General features: G+C 44.3%; 1 pseudogene; it reads left to right on the forward strand.

Annotated features, from left to right (window-relative positions):
• The first annotated feature begins 3584 nt into the window (after positions 1-3584).
• Positions 3585-4011, forward strand: LOC138079325 (large ribosomal subunit protein eL33 pseudogene; annotated as a pseudogene).
• Positions 4012-7372: the final 3361 nt, after the last annotated feature.

Below are 7372 nucleotides of genomic sequence, written 5' to 3' on the forward strand. Positions count from 1 at the left end.
TGGTGGGAATATAAATGGGTGCAGCCACTATGGGAAATGGTGTGAAGGTTCCTTAAAAAAACTAGAAATAGAGTTGCCATACTATCCAGCAATCCCACTCCAGGGCATATATCCAGACAAAACTATAATTCAAAAAGACACATGCACCCCTCTGTTCATAGCAGCACTAATTACAACAGTCAAGACATGGAAATAGCCTAAATGTCCATCGACAGATGAACATTTGCAGCAACATGGATGGACCTAGAGATTATTCTACTAAGTGAAGTAAGAAAGAGAAAGACAAATACCATATGATATCAATTATATGTGGAATCTAAAACATGATGCAAATGAACTTATCTTTGGAACTGAAACAGACTTACAGAGAGAACAGACTTGTGGTTGCCAAGGGGGCAGGGAAACGAGGGAGGCATGGATTGCGAGTTTGGGATTAGTAGATACAAACTATTAAATATAGAATGGATAAAGAACAACCCGCTGTATATATAGAGCACAGGGAACTATATTCAATATTCTGTGATAAACCATAATGGAAAAGAATATGAAAAAGGATGCATCTATACATGAATAACTGAATCACTTTGCTGTACTGCAAAAATGAACACATCGTAAATCATGAAGTACTGAAATACTTCAATAAAATAAATTGGAAAAAAAAAAAAAGAAGAAGTTGGCTCAGCACAGTAATTGGATGATGTGATGGCCATCAGGACTACTTTAGAGCACTCCCATTATCCTTGTTCCTGCCCCTGCTGAAGTTTTATCTTCCCACACCTTTGGGGTTAGGTGTGAGCATGGGATTTGCTTTGGCCAATGAGAATGGGAGCAAAAGTGACACACCACTTTCTGGCAATAGTTTTAAGAGCTGTAGAGTGATGTACAGTGTCCCTGCCAGGTTGCTGAGTGATCAGGCGGAGCCTCGGTGGCTTCACCCTGCATCCAGGAGGCTGGCGAGCACTACCGGATAAGAGGGTCTCCTAGCCCCCAAGAAAAAGATTCCACTGATTTAAGCCATTGAGATTTCAAGGACTGATTGTTCCTGCGGCATAACTAGCCTTCTTCTGACCCAGAGGGGTGGGGGCACATAAAAATGAAGAATACGTATCCCTTTGCCAGATTCGCTTTCTGAGAGCTTAACCTTAACTGCGACCCGAAGAATCCCATGAGCGGGCCTGCCCTCCACCCCCGCCTCCCGACTCCCCAAGGCTTTCTTTTTTTTTTTTTCAGAGAAGTACATTCGAATTTTCTCAACCTCTTATCATTCTATTCTTTCATTTTCTGTTTGCCCGTCACACACCCCAAATCAGGGCTACTCTCAGTACATCATTTTATCAGTATGGGTTTTCAATAAGCAAAAATAATCCCCAAAGCCTTTTTTTTTTTTTCTTTTTTAAACAAAACCAAAGCTTGATGTTGAGTCGATCGTCTCGCGTACCAAGGAAGGATCTATGCAATATTCAGAGAGTTCCGGTGCGCGGCGCTGCTGCGCAGTAGGCCGAGTCCCTGGCATCGCCGCCCCTGACACCGAGCCTTGTTCTACCCTGGCACGGATGTCGCTGGGCATGGGGAGGGCAGGGTGCGGGACCGGCTGCGACCCTGGCTAGCTGGATGGCAACGGGCGCCCAGCCCGGCCCCAGCACACCCCAGAGACGCGCCTGGCCGCCCTCCGCGCGCGCCACCTGGGCCTCCGACTCGCTATCGCCCCCCGTCGGGCTGCGGCCGGAACAGCAGCAAGCGGCGGACCTGCCCCTGCAGCCACGCCGGAGACCTAGCGGCTGGGAGGGAGGGATCCGGCCGCAGCGAGAACCTGGCCATGCGGTCAGAAGGCAGGTTTACGAAGAGGTTGGCGTCAAAGGAAAATGAGGGAGACGCCTAGGCAGAGGTGATCTGCACCAAGACGCCAAGTTGTTAACCTTTTTGAAGAATACGATGGCCGCTACAATTCGAGTGCTGTTACTACAGGGGACATCGGGGCCACGGTTTTGAACACGATATCTTCTGCCATAAATGCGGCGCAGGACACGTGTTTATGTCCTGACTGTCACTGAAATAGTAGACGATTGGAGAAATTCTGTGAATATGGCGAGGAGAATGATTCCACGTGGAAGAGGCAATCACGGTTCTCGAAAATCTGCCAAGCGAGAGCCGAGCTGTTTTCGAGCGATGGAGATGCCACGCCCCTTTCCTGCAGACTACTTGTTTGTGACTCTGCACGGTCCTCGGGGTTCCAGCGAGCGTCAGGGAGGAAGAAGGACCGGACACCGCCAACAGTCGGCTTTATTATCCTTGGCAAACATCTGAAGGACACTTGCAAACTGAATTTGCCATGCAGGGTTTTTGAAACAATTTGCCTGTTTCCCACATGCTTGAAATCCTCTTTTTAAAAATTGTGTAAAATATTGTAAAAGGCCAAAGTCACTTGGATTAAAAAAAAAATTTAGGTGCCTTAACTCTGCCCCCGCCCCCTTGTGTTTTTTGGGGAGGCCATTGGACATCAGTCTGTGGTTTGTTTTCTCGTGGTGGCTTTTCCAAGTCAGAGCCACTTCCTGTGGGTATATTTTCCCATTTTCTTTCTCACAGTAGTTAAACATTTTCAGCCACTCCTTTGGGGGCAGGGGAGACTGGTGAAAATGCTCCTCTGGCATCTTGAGAAATTTTCCATCCATTCCAAAACTTGCTTGGTAGGATCACCATCTTAATTTACAGATTTCAGGTTTGGACTGGTGTTGTATTGTCCAGCATTTATTCTGACAAATGATGTCACTTGGCTTTTCTAGGGAATTTGTCAACTCATTTGCTTCAGTTTTCACAACGACTCTTTTGCCACTGGTTACTTCCTATGAGTATTTCTTCTAATAACTTAAGGGCTAATTATTTATTTTAATGATTTTATTTATTTACTTTAATTTTATTTTTGGTTGTGCTGAGTCTTTCTTGCTGAGTATGGGCTTCTCTTTGCAGTGGCTTCTCTTGAAGCTCAGGCTTCAGTCATTATGGCACACAGCGTAGTTGCCCCATGGCACATGGAATTGTCCCAGGACTGAACCCGTGTCCCTTGTATTGGTAGGTGGATTCTTAACCACTGGACCATCAGGAAAGTCCTGAAGAGTGACTTAATGCAAAGCGTAACTCTGTAGAGCTGGGGACTTCTCGGAAGGTATTAACAAAAGGTTTCATCAGTTTTCATCAGGAGGCGTATTCACTACTTGCTGTCAGCGCTGTTTGCATGACTAATTGACCAAGGTGACTTTCTTGCTAATCTACTGTTGCAGACGTATCAGATTGCACACAGAGGGACCTTCGATGGCCCGATCTTCTCGGGATTCTTGACAGATAACTATTTCTCATAGCTAATTTTGGGGACACTGTAAAACTAAGGATTTTTTGTCTTCTTTCTACCTTTGGGGCTTCCCTGGTGGCTCAGATGGTAAGGAATCCGCCTGCGATGCAGGAGACCTGGGTTCAGTCCCTGGGTCAGGAAGATTCCCTGCAGAGGGAATGGCTACTCACTCTATCCAAAATACACAGGTATTTTGGAGACTTCCTGCAGCTGAACTTTGGGGGCAAATAAGTGCGGGAGGACAGGATGGAGGAGATATGGGACTGATGGTGCTGGTTCCCTGACCTCCGAGAATGGGTGCTCCGGCCTGCTGGGAACGGGACTTCTAAAACGACAAATATGTCTGGAAGGCTGTGGTCCAAGGCAATTTTTGCTGGCTGTAAACGGGGTCTACGGAACCAAAGGGAACACACTGCTCTCCTGAAAATTGAAGGTGTATATGCTCGAGATGAAACTGAATTCTATTTAGGCAAGAGATGTGCTTATGTGTACAAAGCAAAGAACAACACTGTAACTCCTGGTGGAAAACCTAACAAAACCATCTGGGGAAAGATCACTCGAGCTCATGGAAACAGTGGCATGGTTCGTGCCAAATTCCGAAGCAACCTTCCTGCTAAGGCCATTGGACACAGAATTCGTGTGATGCTGTACTCTTTGAGAATTTAAACTTCTTGAAAATAAATAAAAGCGTGGATTACAAAAAAAATACACAGGTATTTTGTGTATTATCTGAAGTTCCTGCACTTGCACCAACCAAGTTAGAAATGAAGAAGGAGGAAGGAAAATCCTTTGAATGAGATGTGGGATGGGAGCGTAAGAAAGACCATCTTGTAGGTAGATTACTCTTTTTGCAAATAGTGTAAGTGATAAATAGTGACTAAAAAGATAGAAAACAAACATGGCTCAAATATTTTTGTCCTACAAGTTGTTAACCTTTTAAAAATATAATTGCTACTAAAAATTGAGTGCTGTTACACTTAAGGAAAATTAGTGTCACTGATTTGGAAAGGAGGTCTTGTGCCATAAATGTAGCTGAACTAAAGATGAACTTTAGCTCACAAACTGATGCTATTTAAGGAATGAGTAGAGCAGAAAATAGCTTTTAACCATAGACATGGTTTCATTCTAAATCACTGGTTCCCAGCCTCTTTTTGGCACCAGGGACTGGTTCTGTGGAAGACAATTTTTCCACGGACCAGGGTGGGGTGGGGTGGGGTGGGGCGGTGGTTTCGGAATGATTCAAGTGTGTTACGTTTTTCTCCTGCACTGATCTGATAGGAGGCAGAGCTCAGGTGGTAATGTGAGTAATGAGAGTGGCTGTAAATATGCAGATGAAACCGCTCGTTTGCCCAGCCGCTCACCTCCAGCTAGCTGTACTGCCCAGTTCCTTAAAGACCATGTACTGGAACCAGTCTGTGACCCCGGTTGGGGATCCCTGTTTAAATCATGTAGTGTGATCAGATATGGTCATCCAGAAGTCTGCTATTTATTTTTCTTTGTATGGAAAGTGATGTGTTCTGAATTTTTTTTCTTAAGCAAGCATTTAAAACCCCACAAACTGACTTTTTCTATTCATCTTTAATGGACCGAGATTTTTTTTTTCTCTCAGTCATCCCTCAAAATTCTTTGCGATATAGACCCACACAGCAGAGACACTAGACTGTTTTTGCATAAGACCGTTTCCACCTGAAACACTGTCATAACCACTTGGGTTTATCTTATGCATAATGTTCTTAGGGGTAGTAATCATTGTTTAGTCACTAACTTGTGTCTGTGTCTGACTCTTTGCTACCCCATGGACTGTAGTTTGCCAGGCTCCTCTGTCCGTGGGATTTCCCAGGCAAGAAAACTGGAGAAGGTTGTCATTTCCTTCTTCAGGGGATCTTCCTGACCCAAGAATCCTGTGTCTCCTGCTTAGCAGATGGGTTCTTTACCCCCGAGTCACTGGGGAAGCCAGAGGTAGTAACGCATGGCCCTATTTTATATACTCTTGAACGCTTTTTTTAATAATTTTTTTTTATTGGTTTTTGGCTCTGCTGGGTGGTGGCTGCTGTGTGGGCTTTTCTCTAGCTGCAGCCAGTGGGGGCTGCTCTCTAGCTGCAGCATGCCGGCTTCTCACTGTGGTGGCTCCTCTTGTTTTGGAGCGTGGGCTCCAGGCTTGTGGGCTCCAGGCTTGTGGGCTCAGTAGTTGCAGCTCCTGGGCGAAGTTGCTCTGAGGCATGTGAAACCTTCCCGGATCAGGGATTGAATCTGTGTCTCTTGCGTTGGCAGGTCAGTTCTTTACCACTGAGCCGCTGGGAAAGCCCATGAACTCTTAATCTGACATATAAAACACACATAGTATTGATATCAACCATTTCTCAAAAATTAAAATTTGGTATAAAATAGTCTTTGGTCACTTGGGCTCAGTAAGTGCCATGTGGGGCAGAATTTTTTCAGTTCTGTTGAACAAACAGCAGTCTGTAACTTAATAGACGTTTCGCTAAAGAAGACATACAGATGGCCAACAGGCATTGAAGAGATGCTCAGCGTCACTGATTATCAGAGAAATGTGAATCAAAACTGTCTCCATTTACCACCTCACACCGGTCAGAAGGGTCCTCATTTAAAAGTCTGCATATAGAGGGAATAGCGTTGAAACGTATACATTACCATATGTAAAATAGGTGACCAGTGGAAGTTCAGTGCATGAAGTAGGGCACCCAAAGCTGGTGCTCTGGGACAACCGAGAGGGAGAGGGTGGGGAGGGAGGTGGGAGAGGGGTTCAGGATAGGGGGAGACATGGGGGATTACCTGAGGCTGATTCATGTTGATGTGTGGCAGAAACCATCACAATATTATAAAGTAACTACCTCCAATTGAATTAATTAAATTTTATTTTATTTATTTTTTTAATTAATTAAATTTTAAAAGTCTACAAATAATAAATGCCAGAGAGGATGTGGAGAAACAGGAACCCTCCTACACTGTTGGTGGGAATGTAAATTGGTACAGTTACTATGGAGAACAGTACAGGGGCTCTTCAAATAACTAAAAATAGAATTACCATTTGACCTAACAATTCTACTCCTGGGCGTATACCCAGAGGAAACCATAATCCAAAAAGATACATACACCCCAATGTTTATTGCAGCACTACTTACAATAGCCAGGCCGTGGAAGCAACCTAAATGTCCATCAATGGGGGAACTGATAAAGAAGGTGTGGTACCTATATACAATGGAATATTACTCAGCCATAAGAAGAAGGAAATTGTGCCATTTGCAGAGATGTGAGTGGACCCAGAGACTGTCATACAAAGTAAAGTAAGCCAGAAAGAGAAAAACAAATGTAATATCACTTGTATGTGGAATCTAGAAAAATGATACAGATGAACTTATTTGCAAAGCTGAAATAGAGATTCAGGCAGAGAGAACAAACATGGATATCAAGGGGGGAAGGAGGTGGGATGAATTGGGAGATTGGAGTTGACGTGTGTACACTACTATGGGTAAAATAGGTAAGTAATGGATAGATACAGAATCTAGAAAAATGGTCCTGAAGAATTTATTTGCATGGCAGCAGTGGAGAAACAGACATAGAGAATAGACTCATGGACAAGGAGAAAGGGGAGGAGAGGGTGAGATGTATGGCGAGAGTAACAAGGAAACCTACATTGCCATATGTAAAATAGATAGCCAACGGGAATTTGCTGTATGTCTCGGGAAACTCAAACAGGGGCTCTGTATCAACCTAGAGGGGTGGGATGGGGAGGGAGATGGGAGGGAGGCTCAAAAGGGAGGGGATACATGTATATCTATGGCTGATTCATGTTGAGGTTTGGCAGAAAACAACAGAATTCTGTAAAGCAATTATCCTGCAATTAAAATATAAATAAAGCAAAGAAAAAGGTAAGTAATGAAAATCTATTGCATAGCTTAGGGAACTCTACTCTGTGGTGAGCTAAATGGGAGGAAATCCAGAAAAGAGGGGATATATGTATACGTACAGCTGATTCACTTTGCTATGCAGCAGAAACTAACACAACGT

The sequence above is a fragment of the Capricornis sumatraensis genome, chromosome 4 (assembly GCF_032405125.1).
Source record: "Capricornis sumatraensis isolate serow.1 chromosome 4, serow.2, whole genome shotgun sequence".
Taxonomy (NCBI): Eukaryota; Metazoa; Chordata; class Mammalia; order Artiodactyla; family Bovidae; genus Capricornis; species Capricornis sumatraensis.